Below are 25,984 nucleotides of genomic sequence, written 5' to 3'. Positions count from 1 at the left end.
GAGTATAGCCATAAATTATGAGTAATGCTGCAGTTGGGAAGTGACATAAAGTTCAATGGCCTCAGCTGTCGACACTGTGTGTTCATTGTTTTGGACACTCATGTGACTGCGTCTCAGCCAGGCGAGGGCTGGTTCTCTCCCTTACTGGATGGGATTTCAATGCAGGATTGTGGAGGATTTTTAAAGTGATTCTCTAATGTCCATTGTGTAACTTTCTCATCTCTAGCACAAGAATCAGCCTAAAAGACAACCTTAATAGTCTTAGTGACTGAAACTGATGATGGAGTTCACATTAATGCTGGCTTACAAGACTAATTCACATTTTACTTCCTTATAACACTGAAAAGAGAAAGAGAAGAAAAAATACAGTGCTAGCCAGTAAGGCAGATTTATTTGTTTGATGGTTATTTACAGGATGTTTGAACTGCTTTTTGGGAGCCTTCCACCCAGCGAAGCATAGAGAAACCCAGAGCCAAAGCCAGCCCCACAGGTCACAGTGCCACTGACACAGTGGGGTTTCCCTACCAGGGAGACAACATCTGGGGCGGCTCTTACCCCAGGACAAGGAGGGAAGGAAGAAGGAATGGAGCTGGGACAAGGAGCCTGGGGGAAGATCTGCAGAGCTGGGCTGGCTGCTGCTGTTCCCCACTGTTGCCATCACTATTTGATCTCAGGCTCAGCGGCAGCCTGCTGGCTTCTCTCAGGCTGCAACACAGGCAAAGCAAGCAGCAAAGCCAGGATAACCTTGCTGCTCACAACAGCCTGCGGCATCTTTGGCCGCATCTAGACTAGCACAAGGGAAGCCTGGAATAGATAAGGTCCTGAATTGCAAGATCGCTCCAAACTGTCCTCAGACATACTGTGCCATCCTCCTACTGACACTCTCCTTAGGCAGTGGAGAGCTTTATGGCTTAGGTAGATTAGACTGGTCCCTTTATAAAGTTCATTTTGAAATGGAAGTGTCAGTTCTCCAATGTGGTGGCATGTTGTGGCCCTCAATCTCCCTTCAAAACTTTTAAACATGCTCTGGATGGTGCAGGGAAGAGACAGTTGTACCCAAACCAGAGGATTTGCTTTGTGTGTGAGGAAGAGTCCGCACGCTAAACTGTGGGCAAATCACAGAGACTGTCATTAGGGGTGATTAGAGTCCAGTCTATAAAGTCCTTAACAATCATACCTGCAGTTCTCTGTGCCATATTATGTCCCCCATGCTACTTGCTGCCTTGTATCCTCTTCACGCTGCCCCTGTCTGTGCCAGTCCCTGATCAGCTCCAGTCAGATTGGAGGTACTGTGATGTGAATACTACTGGTCCTGAAATTACATGATCTCCAGAAATGTCCACATCTTTGAGACTGCTCCACTTTTCCTTCAGTTTTACTGCTCTGCTTGCAGATCTCAGTGCCCAATGGTATCAGCAGTATGATATGGTATCAGTTCACGAAGCTTCTGGGCAGTTCCCTCATGTCAAGACCACATTGGTGGCACCCCAAGGAGTTGTCAAGTCCCAGAAAGTCTGTCCAGTTGACAAAACCTCAGAAATTATCCCTGAGCAAGTGTAATCCTCTTCTCCCCCTCCTTTTGGCTGGAGAAGCTCCTTCTGTTCAGTGGCAGAGGTGGAAAAAACAGGAACAGCTGGAGACAAATGTGGCATCTAGGGATCACTCCACCAGTGTAGAAGCCTCCCCAGCCTGGCAACTTTGCCAGGAAAAAATGTGCTTTGGAGATGGAGCACTTTGATGCTCAGGGCTTAGAGCTTCCATCTGTGCCCTGTCTTTTCACAGTATTGAATAGGTTATGCAAGCACATGTGGCTACAAGTGCATGCATTTGCACAGTGTTTATAAAACATCACTTTTTCTGCTTTTATAAAAAGTCTGTAATGCAAGTTACATGGTTTTTTTCTCTGATTTGAATATTTGGTTAATAAATGGGGCAGCCTGTAGCAATGTTGTCTTCTGCCAAGACAAAGGGAACAGGGAAGTTGTAAAGAAAAACATTTAGCAAAGTTGGAAAATGTCTTTAACATATAAAACCTAAAATCATCATGAGCCCATAAAAACTATGGTAAATGAACAAGTAAAATCTCAGTAAGCCTATAATCACATAAAACCTATAATAAATTGCAGTTGTGTAGTAAAAGCCAATTAAAAATTGATTAAAACAGTTCAAATTATGTAGGTCTCACCTTAATACATCACATGGTGTTTGCCTGGACTTGCAAGGAGCCCTTCGTTTCCTTGCCTCTCTGTACACACTCACAGTGATGAGGGCAGACAAATCCTGTTTACCTGTACCAGACCTGCAAATCAACAACTTACAGAGCGCAGAGACAATGCCAAATAAAAATACTCTGCTTGAACCTGGCAAATGGGTGGTTGAAAGGCACATCATGCAAAGAACAGATATGTCACTGGCCATATGTTAGATGGCTGCCAACAGCACTATCTTGCTTTCAGTGCCTTCTCCTCAAACAGTGCTAGTGCATGTAGCCCAGCATTACTCCTGACAGAAGAGAGTCACCTGAAATACAGCTAATCAGCAATTTAAGGATCTCAAATATGAAAGCAAGTGCCAATACCTTGCTGCATCCATTTCTTCAGCCAGCTTTTGTGGGGACAGATTCGGGGCAACCTCTGCACACCAGGAAGTGCCACAAAGGCCCCTTTCTTCGTTTGCAAATTCTGGAGCTCCTATTCCAGTTCTGTATGAGGCTATGAATGAATATAACGCCATTATTTTCTCTGCCTCCACCAAGGAGCAGCAGGCACAGTATTTCATCATGTCAGTTTAAGTCTGCCATAAAACAATTGCCTATGTCCAGCTCCTGTCTATATGTCAGGAAATGCTTCCCAAGTGATTACCACTGGATGCTCCACTGTATAAATGCTGCTTTGCTGTGTCAACATCTCACCCTTAAGAAACAGCTCACACAAGATTTCTATGGTCTGTCCTATCATGACCATGGGCAGCACTAAGAAGAGAAGTTCATGAAGCTCAACATATGCATGGACTTGTGACAGGGACATTTGGAGCAGCCTTGCCTGGTCCGTCCACACCGAACGCTCTCAGCAGCTGCTCAGCAGCTTGAAAAGCAGATCCATCTGGGGGAACCACCCCAGATCGGGTGGTTCCAGTTAGAAGCATGCTGTAAAGCAGCATCTGGTTTGTGCTGGTGGCCCCATAAGATGTGGTACCACATACCCTGGTGACCAGTAATAATCTATTTATCTTTTCATTTCTGATAGCTTTGTTCACAGGGAGTCCCAAAAGAAAAAAAACCACCACATACACTGTTTATTGCAGGTCTTTTATTCTGTCCTTCCTGCAAAGGAAGATGATATTCAGACAGTCAAGGGAACATGAAATCTATTCCTCAAACTAATGCAGAGTTTCAGAGTTTTGGGGCAAGAAATGTCTTTTCAAAAGATGGTTAACTAATAATGTCTTAGCAATGATAAAGGGGGATTTTCAGAAAGTCTGTTCAGCATTTCTAACCCAAAATTTTGCAGATAACTTTCAAATGGAAATTCCAAAAAATCTCTGAGAAAAAAAATTAATTGAAAACACCTAGTCACTATTGTAGCATCTTTCTGTTAAGGAAACTGGTTCAGTACACCTCGTCTAGGCGAGAGAGAGGTACGGGAAGAAGGCAAGGCAAGGCAAGAATAGGCAAGGCAAGGGAAAATGTTTTAGGAATTACTCTATTGCTCGCTAAGAATCTTTGTAACTTTTAATCTTTAACTATAACTAGGCTTTAAAAAGACTATGCAATCAATTTATTTCTGAGTTTTAAGCCATGTAGAAAATTATCAAAGATATTGATTCTAAAAGAAAATACTTGTAATTCAGTTGCATAAGGGTGCAACTGAAAAATCCAAATGCCAAGCTAAGTCGAAGAAGGATGAAGAAGATTCAAAGCTGTGGCAGTTTGCCTTCAAAGTTACAGTCTCTTAGACAGACAATTAAATGAATGTCTGAAAGTGTTGGTTTGGAATGGTTTTGGAGGCTCCCAATGAAATGCCATTAGTTGATGGCAAACCATAAAGCCACCATTAAAAATAACCTTGAAGTTGATACAATTTTCATGAAATTTCTATCCTAAAAAATATATTAAATGTGCTACAGAGCTGGCCAGAAAAATCATCTATTCCTTATCATTTGCTTCATTGGACATCTATAGGATAACAGCATGTGCTGCCTCAGTGAAAGTTAAAGAATGATGTCCATAGGGCAAATAGTTATCTATAAACTCATTTCTTCCAAACCTTTAGGGAGACAAAATCCTTTTGATTTTATTGAATGTACATTTCTGTCTAATCTCCTGCCAGCCTCTTCTAGCATTACCAGTGGCTGCAGAATTGACCCCAGGCTTAAGCTGAGCTCTCCCTTTGGGGTGCATCACAACTCCTGGAAACAAGATGTAACAGCTCTTCTGATGCCTATTTGAATGAAGTGGACACCAGTGCACTGCATCAGAGCATCTTCAAGCCACATGGGATCCAATGATTCCTGGTGCCAATGATAATTTAACTTCTTACCCTATAAATACGTACTATTTCTTTTTCATCCTCATCACACAATTCATAACCAGCTAGAAGCTCACATAAAGGTGTTTGGGGTTTTTCCTTTAAAAAGTAGTACATAGGCTCTGCTTCAGCAAGGTATCTGAGTTTACTCTTCATTTTATTTTCAGACCATTCTTCAAAAAGCATCTCTGGAACTTAACAGCTATGGTGTAATTAAGAAACATGCTGCTGACAAGATTCAGACTGCCAGCCAGGAAAGCCACAGGCTCGTTAGTCAGAGGGAAAAATTAAGGGTATTGAAGGAGATGTTCTTTCTGTCAAGCTTTAATTGTCTAAGTATACCTAGAATCCATATACAGTCCACAGTGAGAAGCAAACACCTCTGGAAAGGAATTTGTGCCACTTATCTTAGATAACCACCTAAGATGAAATAGTCAGGAGTTTTTAGAATCACACTATCTTGGATTTAGTGACACAGAAATATACATATCTAAAGAAAATAAATCCTTATGACCTCTCTATCCTCTTCTAGTTTCTTTTCTCCTCAACTTGTCCATTGTTTTGAAGAGATCTTCTTCTTCTGGTGGGCTACGAACCAGATCCTTTTGGTTTTTCTCTCTGCTCCTGCTCATGACATCTTTTAGACCTTCTTTGCCAGTGGGCAGATGGCACATGCTTGATCAGTCTTTCACCTCTATTTCCACATCATCTCCTGAGAAACCCTTTCTTCTATACCCTATATATCCTTTAATTATGTGACCTTCCCATAATCTTCATCAGATATATCTCTATTATTTATTTTTCTGCTCTTCTGGGCTAGATAGAAAAAATGGATTTGCTCTAGGCCAGATCCATTTTTTGCCCCAGTGATCCTTATTTAAATGTCTCATCAGCAGAAGATGACAAGTTCTTATCATTAGCCTGTCTCAGGCAGAAGAGCCTTTCCCAGATCTTCCTCAGTTTCTTCCCAAACAAGGAAGTAAAAAACACCAGATAATTCATCTGAGTTCCATATTCAAAGTAGATTTATATGGAGAATCCCCAGTGTCAAAAATGTTAAGCCCTCCAAAGGCAGAGCGCTGGTTAAAGTCAGGCTCTGTGTCTTTTTTATTCTTTTCTAAGATTTGTATTTTGCTTTTTATTGTCAGTTATTGAGATTGTAATATTTTTAAGAGGTTATTGTTGCTTGAAACCCCAGTTGCATAAGTCACATAGAAGCAGTGGTGAAAGGGTAATAGTAAATTTGGAAGAAAAGAAGAAAAAGAGATGTTTAAAGAAAAGTAATTACTACTGGACTGTGTAACATGACTTTCTAAAAGGTCCCAGATGTAACAACCAAAGCAAAGCTAAGCATGTAAAACAGAAAGTTTGGTGCACCTTGAACTACTGAAGAGACCAATCATACAAATTTCTCCCTTGGAGTCACAAGTTGAACCTAGTCTGCAAGTATTTGCATAAGATATGCTTGGACTTAGTGGGCTCCAGCACAGGTAGATTTGGGGTTATCCATGTAATGTAAGATCAGTAATGGCTCTTAAGCTCCTTAAATACTATTCTTCATCTATCTGGGATACCATGTTGGGAAAGAGGACACTATGGGAACAAAGTGAACTTCTGCAATCTTTGGTGAGCTGAAGATGCCTGCTGTGCTGGGTACTGGAATATGCAAGCCAAAAGCATAATCTTCTCTTCCTGTCTCCATATCCCATCACCAGTGCTTGGGGGCAGATAGTCTTCCAAACTTTCCATTGCAATTAGTAACAGTTGTAGCTTCACAACAGCAGGCAGTTCCCAGGTAGTACTCCAGTGTAAGTGATGTCAGTCTTTCCACATTTGTGGCTGAAATGATATGGAGAAACAAGGCAGTAGCTCTTGTTCAAAACCAAATTCCCTCACCTCCATTATCTTACTTTGCCTACTTTTTCAGAGTCTTAGCTCATGTGCTGAGCCCATTTGTTTGAGCTTCATTATGCTGTTGCCTTCAATGATGCTTGGCTTTTCTTCACAGATCTAGGTGAAGCTGGTCCACGCTGAAGTCAGTTATCTCTGTAAGAAAAGATTCAATGTAAAATCTCTGCCTTTGGCTTTTCTCAGCACTTGCCCTTTCACTCACAAAGCTTGTTTATGGTGCAAACGATTTACAGAAGTCTGACAGCAGTTCAACAAGGTGAAAAGCAAAAGGCAGAAGAACTCCACATTTTTTGTCATGTCATAAACATGATAGAACAACAAAAACAATTCCATTTCCTGTTTTCTCCTTTCAGTAGTGATAAAGTCAGATCTCTGAGGAGGTATTACTTTGAAACTAACACTTAAATATGTGCCTTTGAGGCTTTTTTCCCATTGTTTTCCCTTTAAAATGAAGCTTAAAAATACATTGGGGATTCAATAGCATCTATAAATCTGTCTCTAGATTTCTAAATCTCTGATATTTGCTTCTGTGTGTCTTTTAGTCCAAGACCATCTCTGGGGTAAACAGGTGCAACTCTCATTGCAGCCAGACACCCAAACCAGACATTTTGGGAGTGCATCCTCTGCAATTACATCCTTTCTTCTATTCCTGCAGCTCAGTGCCAGGTTCTCTTCTTCTCTGCTCCCCACAGTGATCCTCTTTGCTGGAGCGAGGAGCAGAACAGAAAGTGAGCTGTGACACCTTGCCTCAGCGCTTGGGTTGCTCACCTCCCACATGGTTTCATGTTGACTGGTACTGTCATGTGCCTGACATGATGGTGTCCCATGTGGGGGGAAAAATGCATCTCAAAGGTCCCAAATAAGCTTTCTGAAAGTCTAGTAATACCTGTTTCTTCAGCAGAACCAGCTGAAGAGAACATGATATCAGGCCCAGCCAATACAGTGGGATGCCTGCAGCAGGAGAAGCTACTACCCAGCTATTACTTAGACTATTTTTACCCTTTTTCTTTCTTTTCCCACCCACTAAGCCTCAGCACCAATTTTATCCAGAATATGCTGAAGGAAAGGGAAGAGAGGAGTGGAAGGGGAGGGAAGAACCATATAAAGTATGCAACCAACAAAGTATGATTGGTATGGCTGGCTGTTGGCCAGAATGCCACTCTGTCAATCATGAATCTACTAATCATGATTCTACTAAGGTCCTTTGAATGAAAAAAAAAAAAAAAAAAAAAGCAAACCGAGCTCTGTTTTTGCAGGAATTGTGTGCTGTGGTAGGATTTACTGACAACGACGTCAGAATACACCAGAGAGAAATACATTTCCAGCTGTGTCCACCAGGCTAAGCCCTCTTCTTCCCCAATAAAGATTAAAGGATATTTAAAAAGAAGTGAAGAAGAAAATGTTTTTAAGGTGAATTAAATTTATGGAGACATACAGTGATTTTCTGTTGGGTTGGTTAATGATCCTAAATAGTTCTGAGGCAAGATTAATGTCTATAATCTCTTGGCCCCAATGTTATTATGGATTATTATCATAAGCCAAATGAGGACAGGTTCACACAGCACCTTAGTCTAAGGATGGTCCTTTGACGTCAGTGGGTTTGGTACACTTCAGTGGGCTCAGGATGTTAGAAAGTGCCCTAGAAACTGTCTTTTGCAATGTAAATCCCTGAAGTTATTTGGATTAAAAGGAAACAATGACACAAATGTGAAAGGGAAGAATAACTGGTCAAATTATTCTTCTTCCTTGCTCTGCTACAGGTTTTCTGAAGGATTGGGCAAAACTCTTCACCAGCTCTTGGAGTTCTCCCCTCCAAAATGAAGAAAGTAGTACTTGCCATCTGCAGCGTTGGGTTTTAAGAGAAGTAAGAGGAAAGTTCACAAAATGTGCTGAAATCCACAGGTGACAGGGTTACAAAAGTAATATTAGCTGCGGTCACCTTATTTGTTCTGCTCAAAGAATGATAAGGACCACATTTTCAAAGGGATCTCAATTCATCTTTCTGTTTGGACAGACACAGTTAAACAGCAAATCTCAATTGTATGCCTCTCCTCACTTGAATTCTGTCTTTGCTCTCAATGGAAGGAAAAGTCCTGCGAACACATTTGAATTTTGTAAGAGCAGCTTGCAACTTCTGCAGCATCCAGATGCCAGCACGGGGGTGCAGAGGGGAAGCGCGGGCGGGGAGCGCTGCTCCATGCCCCTACTGAGCCCCACGAAGAGAAAGGGTTTGCTTTTTTCCCTTTTCCTCCAGAGGGAGGAATCCCGGGGGCGGGCTGGGAAAGGAATCCTGATCACTGCTGGAACGGAGAGGGGGAGGATGATCATTCATTCACCACTCTCTAGGCAGGGTTAGCACTCGCCTATTCCTTAACCCATTGAGCCACGTGCGTTTCTTCTGTCTGCTGACCCAGACGGATTCTTTTCTCCTCGGTCCTGGTGTCAACTGGAAGTAATGTGATATTGAAAACTACAACTGGGATGATCTCCGCTGCATCAGGCTTATGCATCCCACTCCTCAGCCCCACTATCCCTTCTGTCCCTGCAGTACTCTGCAGGTTTGTTCTGCATAGCCTGGAAATATTCATTACATTTCTCATGAATAGGTAATATCCACGAGTAAGATGCCCTTCGTATGATGCTCGACACATTTAACATAATTCTCAATGTAATTCTAGTATCAATCCAGCTGACCCATCAGAGATATCTATCAACAATCCTGGATTAGAGCTCTGCAAAGTCAATGTGAATTTCTGAATCTCATTTTCTTAAGAAAAAAAGGCTTGCATGGTCATGTTGGTGTTGCACATACTGTGGGCATGTGGGTGTGAAAGACAGAGATACTATTGCTCCTCTACATCACCTTCCCCCTAAACTCATTAGCACTTTTAGCTTAACCCAACAGAAGCCCACAGTGTTCAAAAGCCATCTTTCTTCCTAAATGTTTCATGCAGAGAAGCAAATGGCAGAAGAGGCATATCTTTCCAGTGCCCTATCTGAGAAGACAGTTACAGGCTGCTCATACCTGCCAAGAGATGCCAGAGAAGTTACCCCAACCCCCACATACAGTCTGCTCATTCTTTGAGCCCTACTAGGCACCAGAGGATCCAGCCAGAAAACACAGTGCAAAAGAAAATCAATTTTTGTAAATCTCAGTGCTAACAGAGCAACTTATTAGCTTTGCTTGCAGCAAGCACCTCTTCTAAAATCCTTTTCTGGAGAAAAAAAAAAAAGAAAACACATTTTTTGAGACTGACTCTATCTTGCTACATCTGTTTTGGGACAAACTGGGCAGGGGTACCACCCTTTTCTGATTCTATTTATATAGTTGCAACATTAATTGATGTTTATTGGCAAGACATCAGATTTCTCCCTATCTTGCTACTTTTCTCTGAATCAAAATTCCAACCAATGATTTTGCTTTAAATAAAATGCAATCACAGGTTAGTAGAATTGATTTGTGGATAAGATTGCTTGACTTGGGGAAAAGGTGTGGAGATATTTTCCTATGAATCAATTTCTTGGAAAAAAAATTTAAAAAGTGAGCAGCTGAACAAAATCTGAGGTCCAGGGAAAGTTCTATAGCAGCTGTAAACTGAATGGATAGACACAAGTGATGTCATTATATAGCCGCCAAAGTAAGTTATTGAAGTCAGTAACTTACAGTAGCCTGTAGAACTGAGGGATGCATGCAGAAGAGTAGAATCATGACCTCTCCAGATATTTTCATGCCGGCAACATCCTGCTGCTCTGCTGGGCTTTTTATGTTTTGCAGCAGAAAATCCAGCGACAACTTTTTGTGTTTGGTGTTGATAGATGCTGTCTCCATGCACAAGTGGTGGCATTTAAAGGTTGTAACACAAAAAGATGTTGGTGAAGGGAATGTTTTGATTAGTCAATATCTGTGCATTATCCTCTTACACTAGTAGTTGTTAGTTTCGGGTTCACAGGATCCTTTAACTCAGAATCAGTGTGTTGCCTTTTGAACCACTTAGTCTGAAATCGGATCTGCACTGCCATTTATACCATCATCAGCAGCAGTGAACTTGGCCCACTGTGTTTATTGTTTCACCTCTCCATTATGGCTTTGAGACATACATATTCCTACCAACATCACAAAGACCTCTGTATGAGTCTTGATATTTTATGAGTTTGCTGACATCAAGGTCACAACTAGGATCTTCAGCATCCAGTATGCATTTTGGGATCTACAGTTGAAAGAAATTTGCAAGATGTCAGTAAGAATAGTATGCTGTGCTGTCTACCAGCAAGCAGATTATTAACCAAATTCAGCTTCAGCAGGAAGCCAGAATTGTCAGGAACTCAACTGAATTCAGTGGAATAACTGGAATGGATGCCATTGCAACAAACATGAAATCTGGTCCTATGTCTTTCTATATTCTACCCTGTTTAAATTTTAATTCAAAACTAATAGTGGTACAAGTCATGATTTTGGTTAAGAAATGCTTGAACTCCTCCATTCTACTGACAAATTGTTAAATTGGATTTATGCACTGATCTTGAAATGGATCATTTGGTTAATGGTGGATTTGTCAAGAAAATAACTGATTAATGTGCCAACTGGATCAGAAAGGATTTTGATATATTTTTCTTTGATAATCTTAGAGGGAGACGCTCAGGTACATGTCAAAATGCATCTTTTGCTTTCTTTCTGCTTTATTTATAAGACTATCTGTAAGGTATAATCTCCTTACTGGAGTAAGGATTTACAGTATATTTTTCTTTTTGTATTTTGGTTTGCTGTTTCACCTAATCACATAAAATTAACCATGGATATCCAAATGGTCAGGGAGGCCCACCTGACTTAGGGGGCCACAGGAGGCAGGGCATGCTGTTGAAGCAGCATGCATCATCCCAACAGTGGCTCAAGTCGCAGGATGAATGTGGCTCCTCCTGCTGCCAGCAGGGCCAAGGGGCTGAGAGGTCAAGTCAATGATGTTGGTGGCTCATTTCATCTTATACTTGTATTTCTATGTTTCCAGAACTAAATAAGGGAAAATAAATCAAAACCAAATTTCAATTTTGTTACATAAAATATAGTTAGATGTCAGTGCACTCAAACTCTTTGACAGTGTCATTTTTAGAAAGCAAAAGTCTAGCTAGCCTTCAAATCCTATTCAATTGTTTCACGTTGATGAAGAGCTCTTTTTATTATGTAGCAAAACCAATTTTTAAAACTTCTGCAGAAGTTTTTGCTGCCTTTTTTGTCACCTTTTAGCTATTTGCATATCCCATCTCTCTTCTCTGACTGTCCCTTAGCTGATTATTTCAACTTCCTTTGGTCAGATTCACCCTATAGTCTGATGCTGCAACAATCTAAGCAGACATGTAATTTGCTGTACTGGAGTCACTCTCAGAGCTAATGGGAATAAATTAAATTCATGCAAAAGCTTTACATGATCCAGATCCAAAATACCCCTAAGTGCAATCAATGCCTCTTTGAGTGTTTGATCCCTTTATTTCAACAGGGGTAAGCCCACAGCTTGTTTGTGATTATGTTTTATCTGTTTTGAATTGTGCCACTATTATTCAGTTATCGAAGTAAGTTACCATTGTCTCCTAATCATCTTGAATTATAACCTTCTCTCTTTCACCTCACATCCCTAAGACCTTGGAAAAGAACTGAGAGGTGGGTTGAAGGGAAAGATGATCATATGTCTGACCATCTAGTCCCAAAAAATTTCCCTAAAGTCCACTTTGATTTCCATAATACTGAGGCTGCATCGGTTTGAATTTTTTATTATTTATTAGTCTTCAAAGTGTGGCAATGTGACTGACCTATTGCTTTTTAATTATTTTGGTTGCTTTTGATACTATTAATCATGACATTTTGCTGATCCAGCCACATTCATCTTTTAGTTTTGGCTCTGCAATCATTCAACGTCTCTGTCCATCTCTGTCAACAGAAAGTCAGCCTCTTCTTAAAAGATCACTTTGTCTGATAGTGTCTGTTAGAAAAGATGATTAAGTCCTCACCTCCAGCTTGTAGGTATGAATTTGGGTTAGATTTTTGTCTCTTCTGGCAGTGTGTAGACTTCTGGCTCCAATAAAACAGTAATATCCTAGGGTTGTTTTAATCTTGGTTTAACATGAAAAGGAACACGTAACAATTTCAATAAAGGGATGTCAGCAAGACAAGCTTTTATTAGCAGTCCTGTGCCTATTACAAAAGCTCATTATCTTTCTTCCATTTACTGACTGGAGGGGGAGACTTTCAAAAGAAGTCAGGTTCCCCTGTTACTCCTGGAAACCCCCAAGAGATCAGTGCCCACTACTCCCTGTTGTCTGTCGTTATCCGCAGACAAGGTTGCGCTCCTGTTGTGCCTGGTTCAAAGATTTATGTTAGCCCCGCCTACAGATACCTGTAAAACTCAATACACTTTACACAGGACCTTATCAACCAGGTGTAAAAAAGACAAGAGCTGGAAAAAAATGGGCTATTAACCAGTGAGGTAGAGTGCTGGTGAGGTCGAACAAGCTGTTAAAAATCACTCCTGTTTCCATAGCTAAACACTGAAAATGAAACCTAGAACATGATGCTTCCCTCTGGGATAGTGTGGGTGAGTCTGAGTTCACGAGGCATCTCCTCCTCTCTGGTTCACACAGGACTAGCATCTGGTCATAAAACCTGGACCAAGTTTCAGTTAGCATTTGCTATGTGTTCGTTTATAATCATAGAACCATTTAGGCTGGAAAAGACCAAAGACCAAAAATTAAATATAAAACTTGTCCTTTCAGATTGCGTGGCTTTACAATGTAATAAAAGAAGGAAAATATTTGAAAGAGGAAGAGCAGGAAAACCTTATAGATCAATACAAGAAGCCCGAGAAAACATACATCTCCACAAAGCCTTTGGGGTAGGACTTACCAAAAAGCAATGCTGCTGCTCAAGTAGTAGTAGATAAGTGGAATCACATCCTAAAAGTGCATATATTTTCTGCCAGGAGAAGCAGACAATAAGTACCATCTCAGAGGAAAATGGGTTCCTTTGCAGACACCAAAGGGAGAGATGACAGGAAGGTGCCATTGTCAGCTCCTGATGCAGGCTTTGAAGAAGCAATGTCTGGGGCAGAGAACAGCTCTTGGGGGAAACAAACATTCCCTGATTGCCTTTTCTTGTTCTTGGGCAGGACCCCTTTGGCCACTGAAATACTCGCATTCCCCCAGTACAGTGTGGTTAGTGCCGTGCATTGGGTATCCCTGCTCTGCTCTGCCCTGCTCCACAGGGCTCTGAGCTTGCCTGGTAGAGTGAACACAAGTTCAACTTTTGCCTATTTTCTGTAAACTGTTGATTAACATCTTTTATAATAATTTTAAAAGTAATATTCAAAATGCTGGGTTTTAATCTGATGGAAACTTCTGATTTACTCTTTTTTGAAGCACATTCATTCAGCCCTAAATACACTCTTTTTAAAGCTGAACAATTTTTCAGAAACACCCTAGTTTCTTCTTTTCCCTGCAGATGACGCCCAAAACCTGGCTGAGCCATGTACCTGCATCATGTAAAAGCTGTGACAGGACAATTAAAAAAAAAAAAAATCACAAACAACCAAAAAAAAAAAAAAAAAACCCACACCAAAACATCTCAGACATAAAACACCCTTAAGCAGTTTTATGCATTGACAATATTAATGATTGTATTATGTCTAAATCCTAATTCCTTTAAGAAAATCAGTGTCTCAAACTGATTTTCTGTGGAGCTTCTGATAGTGGTGGAGTAGATTTTGAATTTTCTTTCTCCTAAATGTTCTTCCCTGTCCTTATACCACTACATTTCATCACTGCCAGCTCCATGTGCCTGCCGTTCTGCTGGGACAAAGCACATTAAAATGAACCCTCAAATTTAACAACTGTGGAAGGAAAGCAAGACATGAATGATGTCTGACATGGTTAGAGCACTGATATCATTATTTAACAGTGGAGAATTAGTGAAGTTATGGATAAATCCTTATGAAGTATGTTTTGAACCATTTTCCTTTTATATATGGTGATTGCTTATAAAATATCAGAAATCTTTACTTGCTGCAATCTTTACTTGCAAAGCCTTCCCCACACTACGGAATACCATTATAGTTTCATCTGAATTAAAAGCTGATGAGCAGTCAAGTGTAGAAAACAGGAATGCATTATATCCCACTTAGCCAAAAAGCACAAAATACCAAATTTTGTCTTATGCATGTTCCTAGTCTAACTGGATCAAGACTTAAGCTGCTACAAATGAAAAACTATCACATTTCATCACTACTTAATGAACTCCAAACTGTTGCATTGGTTTTGCTTCCAGTCCCTGCACAGAATCACATGGACCTCTGTACATGGACAGATGATAGTACATAGTCCCAAGAATTTATTTTGTCTTTTATCCTTCTGTCTAATATAAAAATATATTGAAGACACCAATCTTTCACAAAGACATTAGTTCCTTTTTGCTTGGTTTGTAGTAAAAGAATCTGCTCTAAATCAGGGAATTGCCTATGGAAATTATAACTTATAGAACATAATACTGTTAACTGAGTATTGTAAACTTCTCAGATATTCATGCATCCAAGAAAAATTGAAAGGAGGAGTGGAAAACAAGAGGGAGCAGTGTTAATGACAACACCAAGGCAGTAAAGCACAGGAGGGAAGAAGCACCAAGAAACTGCTCTGTGCTATGCCATCATTACCAGCTCTAAAACAGTTTGCCAATCTGAGGCTCACAAAAAAATTTCTAGCACTTGGCCCACATAGTTCTTTCCACAAATCTGTATGAGCTTACCTGGCATTTTTCAAAACCATTTTTAAAGGAGAGGTATTTATAAGTTTTCTTATATCTACTCTCAGAAGGTTAGGGCAGCACACAAATTCTCAGTTTCTTAGTGACAAGTCCTTTTTATTATCAAGATTTCAAACTACGACAAGATTTGACTGAATGCTAAAATCACACTATAATCTTACCAGATCTGTATAAACACTCTTCTCCTGTTGGACTGTTTTCTTCTAAAAAACCTTTCTGCAGTAGTTCTTTTTTGATTGTGAACACACACATGCGCATTCTCTCAGAAACAACTAAATCTGAATCTATTCACAACAGCCGAATGTTAGCTGTTAATGTTAATACAGAAGAAGAAAGAAAAAACTATTGAAGATGCTACTGCTGGGTTCCTTGCAGGTCTTTTGGTTTACAGGAATTCATAGAAGATGCAAACTATTCCAGATCTGATTGAAATACAAAGGTTTCATTAAAATCCAAGGAGAAAAAAAAGCAGTCCCTATCAAGCCCATGGGAATTTTTCTATTGGCTGTGCTGTGCCAGGACTTCAAATGGGTATTTAACCTGGCAAAGAAATGAGTAGAGACGATTGCAGGATTTCCTCTCGTTTGAACGTTCTCATTAGATGAGGCCTCGGTGACCTCTGGGTTGATGGGTTGTTCCAATGTTTAATTGCTTTGACCTTCAGGGAGTTTCTTTTCATGTCCAACATAACCTTAGGTTTTTTTAGTTTAATGTGACAAATTACTTCATAAAAACAGCCCTGGATATTTTCATTAATTCTGGACAAATTGTGTTACACATAAAAGATGTCTTTTTCACAGATGCTGTAACCATGCCAAATAGTATCGTAATTGTTCCTTTTTAGCTACTTTGGTATATGTCGGTACATATTTAGAGTAATTGGTGTGATTTACGAGAGTATATAAACAATGATGTAATTCTAAGAAGGGTAAGACCACAAAAAACCCCACAGTTTTGACCCCCTACTCAGTAAACCAAGCCTTCCCAAGGGCCACATTTTTTGAAAATTATTCACTTTTCTCCTGAGATGGGAGCACAACCCCTTCCACGTTGCCACTGCAACACTGGCAGGGCCACAGAAGAAGCCATGGTGATGATGCAGAAAAGGTATTGGCTGTCTCCAAACCATCCCTGTCCAGCTGGGAGCAGCTACTTCCACCTCTGAGAACCTGCAGAGTGGTCCAGCTGCTCCAGAGCTCTGGACATGCTGATTTTCACACAAGACAGGTGTCAGCTTCCCTAGGCACCCTTGGGCCAAGCATGTCAATAAAAGCATTTCAGAGTCCAAGCACACAAGCCTTTGGATGGTTTTCTCGATTTTCCCCTGTAAACAAAGAGTGTGGAGTTGCATGTGAAACTGCTGGGTACCACGCAACAGTCTTCCACTGCCTCCACTGGGCTGACACCCATATGGAGGGAGAAGGACCTGTCCCCCCGTGGTAAATCCAATATAGTCAAATTTCCACCTGCCACAGACTAGTCTCTTCATTGACACAAAGTGTGCTTATGCCAGCCTGTCCATATGGAAATGAGACGGTTAGCTGCATGGTTTACACATGCAGATCCCCATTTGCAAATGTCACCTGTGAAAGACAGAGGCCACTCCAGAAAGTACAAAGCTCGGGATTGTTTAGGCAGAATGGAAAATGACACCCCGGCATTTACAATGGGATTTTTATTATCGATGTCACAGATATGATACTTGCTACTGACATGCTTGAATTAGAAGAGACAAAGTAAACTGTTAGAAAGAAGAGGCCATTGAACTAAATACAAGTGTAACCCGCGTGCTTATATTGCAGCGTTCGATTTCCTCTTAAGTCTCGGAAAGAAGGGGGAGACAGCAAAGGGGAGACCTGTGTTTCAGTTGAAATCTCTTGTGTCTACACAGGAGAGGAGGGCCTCTCCTGAAAGCAGACAAAGAGCCAGAAGCAGGCAGTTGCGAGAGGATTCGTTACAAGAGAGGAAGTTTGCATTTCCCACTCGCTTCCATCCCATGCAGACCTCTGCAAAGATGCAAGTGGGGGAAAAGTCAAAAATACTGCAGTTGGAAACATACCTGAGGACTGAGCAGCTGATGACATGTCATGATCAAAGGCTACATTTTTTATGTCCTAAGTGTATCACTGTTGATACAGGTTTGGGATCTCCAGATTCACAAGCCAGGCAAATGGTTGTCTCATGTCTCAGAGCCTAAAACTGGCTGTAAGAACCAGGAGGCTTGTTTTCCTTCAAGAGGTTTGGATGGCAACTGGGCTGAAAAACCATGCAGTCCGGGTGCTACTCACATGCCCATTTGCTTTTAGTATGTGTTGGAAAGACAAAGTAACTGGTGCCATGAGGTGAAAATGGAAGACATTTCTGAACAAAGAAAGTTGTACCCGAAGAGGAGAAGTGTCACTGGTCCCTCTAAGCTTTTTAGCAACTGCTTATAATAGCAGTAAAGTTGGGGATGAGTAAGTTTCATCTCTACAGGTTCTTCTTTCTTTTAAGGAAATAAAAGTATTTTAAAAACTTTTCTAGTACTGATTGCAGAAGACTTTCTGTTAAGTGCTTCGTTCACCAAGAAGTTTGGCCCCTGAGGGCTTTTAGGATCATAGCTCAAAGAATTGAATCTATGACAGACAGACACTGATAGATTATGAGATGTTTCAGAAGGCCAAAAATCTGGTCCCTCCTTCTGCAAAGCTTTGAACAACTGAAAGAGTGCAGCTGAATTATCCATACTAAAACCTCAGTGTCTCCATCCCATTCAAAGAGCCTCTCTAAACCCTGTGCTGTCAGGAATAAGAAAGAACAGCAAAATAAGCCACTGTGTGATTCAAATATTCCTAAGTGGTCACTGAAACACCCTCCTCTTGGCCACAAGACCGCATTCTTCAACTCTGTTTGCTGCACTATGAAACACATGAGGTCATTTTTAGCACAAGCCTTATGAATAGAGACTGGAATTTTCTACAAGGTCTTCTTTTCTTATCCCCCATTTCTCCCCCCTTTAAAAACAACTCCCAGTCCGCCAGTACAAGAAGGTTTACTGTCTGGGAATTCCCTGCCCATGATACCTATAGCCTTAGAGGGGACTTGGTGGCCCCTGCCGGGTCTGCAGAGCAATTTGCCGGCTTACCTGGAAGCAACCTGATCTCCTTCTCCTGCCACCCTGCCTGGTATCATCTAGCAACAGTGAGAGGTTAAGAAACATCAGGAATAACAGATTCGATTTTCCTCTATAGCCAAAGTTTTATGTTAAGGAGGAGAAGTGAATGATACATTGCAGGTATTTATAGCAATTAGATGCTGCCTGCAAGAACATGAGCTTGTCAGGAGGAGCAGTGACTGAAAGGCATGCAGACAGCTACTTGATGAAGCAATGTTCACTTGGTGAAATCTGTGCTCTCAGCATTTTTAAACAAAAATCAGCTCCCTTTGGGTGAAACCTTTAGCCGTCAGTCCAAAAGGGGAACTGTGCAGGACTTTACACAGGCATCTTCCAGTGCTTTGTATTTGAAACCTAAAGCTACCATTTTGTATCATTTTGAGCCTGGATTAAGGAGCCTTATTACTTCTCTGAGTGGAAAAATAATCTATCCTTGAATGACTGCTTCTACTATTTTGCCTTTTGCAGGATTATACAGTGTATGCCAAACAGAGTATAAATGAGCAGACCATAAACGAATTATTGACCAGCCTACTGACAGTGCCTAGTCACGCAGAGTAGAGTCCAAACACTTCTCACACTCCAGTAAGGAAGAGGGGGGAGTCTTTTAGGCTTCCAGGGACACTCTGGCACACCTGAGGTACATCTCAGTCAATACGAAACCACAAAACTTAGTCCTTGTATTTAATATCACTTCCACTAAAATATTATGAATGAAAAAATACTTTAGGTTGAAAATAATTAGAGTTGACTCTACATTTTTTAATTAACAAACCAATTTTTAATTATTCAAATTATGTACACTTACTAAAATTTAGGTTTTTCTGACAGCATTGAGTAGGAACACACTAGCTTGAAATAAATAAAAAATAGAAGCTTTAGGCCCAGTCCTGAAATCCTTTCTGAGACACAGGTGGCAGCAGAAGGCTAGGGCTACTTTTCAAAATGCAAACAGCACTTGCTATTCTGTGTTTCACTCTTTCAGTAACTCCCCAGTTTGAAGTCCTGCTGGAGCAAGAAGGAAGCCTTAGCTAGAGAGCATGCCTCAGCTGGGATACATTTTGCAAGTTTTGCATACCATTATGAGGACTGAAATTGAGCCCTCCTGCCGCAGCACAGAACAGGGAACTCCAGCGTAGGGAAAAAAACCACATTTAGATTCACCCGGATTATATCCTTTGATCAAAAGCTGCCCGTCGTGCTTATGAGAATCTCATGTAAATATCTGCAAAGTTACTCCTTTATCTGCTTTCACATTCCTTTCCAGAGCAGCCTTTGCCATGTTATCTACAAGAACTGTGGTTTTTTGGGCTGCTGAAATCATGCTTCATACTGCTGAATATTAGTATCTCATTATCTTTTTTCTTGATAGGGATGTATCTACTCCTTGTTTCAGAGGCCGTGACCGTATTTTATCCTTTACTTATGCAATACCTATAAAAATGGGGTCCTGCTGCATAACTGGTCTCCAATCTGCCATGATAATGAAAAGCATTCTTTTTATTGCCATTGTATTTTACTTAGCTCCATCTTTCAAAGAGCACACTGCCAAAGTTTAAATCTCACAAAAGCAGACTTTTACAAACATATGTCTAAATGGAAACATTGCCATTGATTTTTTTAATTGCAAGTGAAAACAGTCGTATTTGATGAAATAACCATTCCCCTGAACTTTCCGCCCTAAACCTGAAAACCCAAAAGTGAAAGTGACTCAAACACAGGCAAACCTGACTTCATTGATTTCTATTGTCCACGGTGAGAAAACACAACCAGTAAACAAAGTGGAAAGAGTGACAAGTAAATTGGATTTTTAAAAATTCTTTCACTCTTAATAATGTTAAGGTGGGATTTGTAACACAGGTAAAGGCATTTGTTTGTTTGCAAGGTAGGAACGGTAGTGTGATGGTGTCCCTTTAAATACCTTCCTATTGTAATTTATTTACTCCAGGGATGATGGCATGAAGTTCACACTGGAAATGCTCATAGCTCCTGAGGAAGTTAAATTTGCCACAAGCTTCACAGCCTTCTTCACAGAGAGCTTTTGCTTTCAGATCATACCAAAGCAGGTCTCTTCCTCCTCATTTCTCCCTCTGTGAGAGATGGGACCCCAAACACTTCCCAAAGGGATGCTTGCAAACACCATGACTCTCCCACCAAGAGAGGAAAATGAAGATGCAGGCAGTTCAGGTGGGGCTCGACAGGATGCTCTTCTTTCACCACGTCAGGATTTCACATCCAAAGATGGAAGTCCGGAGGCTTTGGTGTCACAGCTCTCACAGAACACCTGGGTCACAGCACTTGGTGGGGAAATAGACTTTTCCTCTTCCCACAAGCGAAGGAAAACACTGACAGGTCTTGATAGTGATTTGGCCATCATTTTGCTCAGACCCAGCTTCTTTGGAAACCTGCTGAGTTTTGCTAAAGAGGAGTCCAAGAAAAAGCAGAGTAAGGATGTCAGGATCTGGCATGCTGTGGGAAGCCCCATCAATGATTTAAGCAGATCAAAACTGCCATTGTGGGATACAAATTCCTGTACCAAACTGAAAGTCTGAATCCTGCACAAATTGTTTGTATTGCATATTATCACATTAAATGATGTTTCTGTAAAAATGTGAGGCTTTTCAATGCCAGAATTGTTCATGTCATAAATGCTTGAATAAAGCAACAGCAAAAGTCTGTAAACAGAGGAAAGTGACTGCCTTTGCTTCCTCTCATCAGCATGTCTGTATAAAAATCTCCTTTCCTGTTTACTGTTTGTCCTCCCTGTTTTCAAGTGTAAAAATTCTAGCAAAAAAATACTGTGTAGCAGCTGGCCCATTTAAGGAGGTAATACATATTATTCAAGTGATTACACGAATGGCTAAAAGTGGTGCATTATTCCCTATTTTCATTTGTACAACATCGCTTCAGCATGGTGATGAACTATGTCAACCAGGAACCTTAGCTGCCTTCTATTGGAGAAAGCCCCTCAAAGATCTTTGATGTGACAACAAAACTGGGAAATATTACTGACTCACAGCCTTTAAGCAATCAAGAACTGATCAAAGCAGTGACTCAAGAATTCAAGGGAAAAATTACATGCTCAGGGAAATGAAGAAAGCTTATTACTGACTGATATTCAATAGAACGGGCAACTGAAAGTCTGATTTTGTGAAATATGCTTTTAATTGGTATTCACCGACATTGTATATTTCTTATGTAAAAAGCAGCTTTTAATTAAAAAAAAAATTAATGGTTCAAAATTCCAGTCATGATAGTGTGGGGTGAAAACACTGTCTCATTTCAACTCCGTTCAACTTTAACGTAAAATACAAGGCAAGGAGGAAGCCAGAGGTCTTCAGGGTTCACCTCTGTAGCCTCAGCCTGGGAGCCATCAGCCTTGTGCATATTTCTCCTCTGCCAGAAAATGAAGGGCTGGTGAGGGCATCCGAGCGTCATTCAGTGAAGTGCCTATACCTGCAAATTAGGCAGGGGCAAAGCCTGAGTGCTGATGTGTTGGCATGGTCATGTCCCAGGTCATTGTCCAGCTTTGTGGGCAGCAGCACACTCTCCACCCAGTGCCTCAGTGCAGCCTGGGAGATGAAGACAAGAGAGCTAAAGGCACACTGGTTTTGGGGAGAATAAAGTGCAGCTCCCCTGAGCCATTCTGTGCCATGTGTCCCTGCCCATTGCACTCAGTACTGGCTTTGGCTTGGGGTTTGGTATGAAGGCATGCTTGCTTTCCAGGGAGTCTCAGGTCCCTACAACATGGCCATTCAGGTAAGATGGTGTGTGAAACAAAAGGCAAAGTGCTGTCCTCAAACACAGAAGTGCACCTGGGGAATCTCCTGTCAACTGTCCAAAGGCAATTAGGTTTGGACATCCAAACACTTCAGGAAGGCTCTTACAACACACAATTATGTGTAGTTATTTTGCTGTGCTCTCTTTTGTTCTAGTCAGGTCAAATTGCCACATTTCCCAGGTCCCTACTATGACTGCGCCATCACTAGATTTGGGACACTGCCCAGGAGCCCATGTGTACAGGGGCAACTAGAGTCTGTCACCCAGCCTGAAGACTGCTGTCAAGGGGACATGTTATGTAGCTCCACGTGGCTGTGGCCGCTGAGCATTAGTGAAACAAGGTCATACTCCAGAGAAGTTTCCTTCACAGGCAGATTAGAGGTGGGATGGGGAAAAGTTCTTTCATCTGATAAGCATTAGCAAATTTTTGCTTTTGCTGAAAACACCCATTTATTTGTTCAGTGAACCATTCCCTCACACTAGTTGCATATAATTTCATGCACCTCAAAGACTAGCAACTAACTGGTTTTCTGACTGTCCATCGATCGGTTGTCAAGCATCTCTCTATTTACAATACGTTGATTATGCCAATGATCATGTAAAAATTGAAGCTGCTTGTCTTAATGTTGGCTACTATTCCCACTAGATTTTATTTTTTAAAAGATCTCAAATGCTGCAAAATGAGAATTGTACTTTTTTAGTGAATGCTGAGAGGATGATCCATGCTGACAGGAATTCACTTGCTATCTGCCACAGGTAGTCCAGCATTAAGGTATAAAGCTTCGGGGCACTGAAAGGATTTGATCTAATCTTATATTATAAGAAGCATCCAACATTGTACATTCTCTTCTCCAACACAGACACTTATGTACAGCCTAAGGGCCCAATCCTGCTCCTCTTTATATCAGTTGGAGTTTTTGCCTTTTCTTCAGCAGCAGAGGGAGAGGGAGCAACTTTTATAACAGCAGTAATGATGGTTAGTCCTTCAGTCTTTCCATCTAAATAACTCCTTAATGGGAGAAGGCAGAAACAACAATGCTGGAAATGCTACCTGTGTAATTAGAGCTACCTGCTTCCCTGCTTTTTTTTCTGTCAGGTAACTTCTCTTCCTTTGGTCTTCCTTGCTAAAAATCTGAAGTTTGGTGCATTGACTGGAAATCTGGATTAAGAAAGGGACAGGCTCTTTCAGCAGAGGCCAAGATGTATGAACATCAAAAGATTCAGGGTTCTTCTATGAGTCATAAAAACAAACACATTAACTACACTAGAAGGACATAATCATAGCATGCAAATACTCTCAATACTAAACACTTCTAAGTAGAGGATAAATTCCACTTATTGAAACAACACTTGAATACAGAAGCTAATGATTGAGACTTAAGGATGCTTTTCATTTTCTTTCCCATCTTGTTAGCCAGTAAAATGCTTTTATTGTATCCTATCATCACCATTCGTTGTAGCACATCAGACTTTAAACTGAGAAGATATGTTACAGATACTGTGTATAGCTGCTGAAACTGGGAAACATGAGGACTTAGCTGAATGCAGGTTTTCTCTGCCTAATCTTTAATATAAACATTGGAGCACTCATATGACAAACCCTGGAACTGATTCCACAGTGTTCATGTTGGCAATCCTTTTTCTTACAAATAACACAAGTCCTTAGAAACTGGCTTCTGGCTACTTGCAAGAAGCACTCATCTCTTTTTCCATCACCTGGAACTACAGGACTGTGGTAAAAAATATAGAATTAAAAGAAAATATTGACCAAGACTTAGGACTGCATCAAGTGCTTTTAACAGCTTCAAACACAGAGAAAGAAATTATATGTATAGGCTTGGAGAAAACAATCCAAAAAAGTCTGTTTTCATATTATGTTACCCATTCCTGACTGGCTATAAGCAGCAGAGCCTGATCCTGCTAGTCTTATTCATGTGGGTAATCCCTTTGACCCTAGTCATAAATACATTATTCTAGCTCAAGATAATCTCCAAGTATCAACCTGAACTGATGTCTGTGCTCTTGAACACAAATGTACATTTTCTATTTCTTCCATCTCAGAGCTGCAATGCTAAGCAGGCTGTCTTAACATAATATTTTGCTTAAAAAAATAAATAAAAATCCAAGCGTATCCCACGAGGTCTGACTTCTAAAAAGAAAAAATCCAGGTGGCTCAGTTTGGAAAAAAGTTTGGATTTGTTGTAGTTCTCTTTCTGTGTGCTTTTTTTCCCAAAGGCAGACATTCATACACATATAATTCCCTCTTCTTGTCACTGGGCTTCTGGGTCAGTGAACATTCCTTTGCTGTAGTGTTTTTCAGATGAAACTCCAAGAGAAACACTGTCCTCAATGATGGGTCGGATACAGAAGAGGAGGATGGGCAAATATTCTAAGATTGGCCTGGATTCTTGCCAGGAGCAGAAGAAAAGAGCCTTTGTGTTTGGACATCTGAAGGCCAGGCATAAACATGTTAGCCGATACTTAACACCCAAAGCCAGAGCCAGAACCGTTAGACACCCTGAATAATCCTCACTAGGCCTCCTTTGGGTTTCAACTGCCCATTACAATGGGGCAGCCTCCTCCAATTACCAAATGTGTTTCTTCTAAAAACATCCTTACAGGAACTCCCAAAATAGCAGCGATTAAAAGCAAACAGCCTGTAATTCATTGACATATGCAAACCTTTTAATGTTTTGCAGGAGACAAGTTGCAACTTTTTGTACCTACAAGACTATTTATGCATTTTTAATAATTACCCTTGTATATTATGTGATACAATTCCTTTAGGCATTTAGTTAAGAGAAGCAACAGAATTCACATTCAAAAGAAACTGTTAGTTTTGCTGCAAGAAGCGCAGCTAATTTATGTAGTGAATTTTTTATACATTTTTCCCCTGATTTCTCTTCCCTGCTGTCCTCTTCCCCCTTTCTTCTCCACTACGTTAAGAAATTCCGATGTGCCTGCAGCAACATCCACTGGTGGGGAGTGTCTGCAGTGATGCCAGCCCTGACTTCCCAGCAGTGGAAGCCAGGAATGTGGGCTGCTTCAGCAGTACTCTCTGTCTTATAAGCCCCACTGGGAATCGCCTTACCCTGGGGTCCTCTCTAATCACATACCTTCTGTGAGCTGGCGGGTTCCCTTGTCGCCTGACAGTCAGCAATCCCGATCCCATCAGTTCTGCACAGAAAACAGCACGAGGAAATCTTTCCTGCAGATCAAGAATAAAGATGCTTTCACAACCAATGTGATCCTGCAAGCTCTGACTTGTATTCAAGCTCAGATTCCCGGATTGCTTGCATTTTGGCTAATGCCTCAGCTCTGGTTTAGGATGAGCTGATCAAAGTGCCAAGCAGGGAAACTCAGGCACAGGGCTGGGCATAGTATGCCTGCCGTTTTCACCACCAGCACGGGCACACAGAGTTTCGGGAACGTAGTGCCTGAACTAGCAGCACAACCTGTCAAAGTAATGTAGGTTGTAGCAACAGGCAGCGCTTGACCTGCCTTGGGGATAAAATGTAAAGAGCTAGTTTCTTCCTCATCAAACAGCAAAGGACCAGATCCACATCTGTATAGTCACATTGATCTCATACATTTATACCTGCCAAAAACCTGCTCCTCCCTCTCTTCTTACAACAACAACCAAAGAAATCTAGGTCGAATACGTTGGTGTTACTGCTGTTTGACAATGTATTTGAGGAAGGATTTTCAAGTTAGCCATTGTAGACACTATAGATACTTAGGGAAAATGCAAATAAAACCCACTGCTTAGCATGTGTGGGTCACAGTTCTTGCACAACAGCATTTTCCCTCAGCTTC

General features: G+C 41.0%; 1 long non-coding RNA gene across 1 annotated transcript in view; it reads right to left on the bottom strand.

The window, feature by feature from the left end:
* The window catches only part of LOC135411828 (uncharacterized), a 30,520-nt gene extending 4,890 nt beyond the window's left edge, over window positions 1–25,630 (bottom strand). The window contains exon 1 of the long non-coding RNA XR_010429337.1: window positions 25,285–25,630. This is a non-coding gene — a long non-coding RNA (uncharacterized LOC135411828). The remainder of the gene's footprint in view (window positions 1–25,284) is intronic.
* Between the last annotated feature and the right edge of the window lie 354 nt (window positions 25,631–25,984).

Source organism: Pseudopipra pipra, chromosome 3 (assembly GCF_036250125.1).
Source record: "Pseudopipra pipra isolate bDixPip1 chromosome 3, bDixPip1.hap1, whole genome shotgun sequence".
NCBI classification, from domain to species: Eukaryota; Metazoa; Chordata; class Aves; order Passeriformes; family Pipridae; genus Pseudopipra; species Pseudopipra pipra.
The sequence above is the reverse complement of the archived record's forward strand: the minus strand, read 5'-3'. Positions and strand labels throughout refer to the sequence as shown.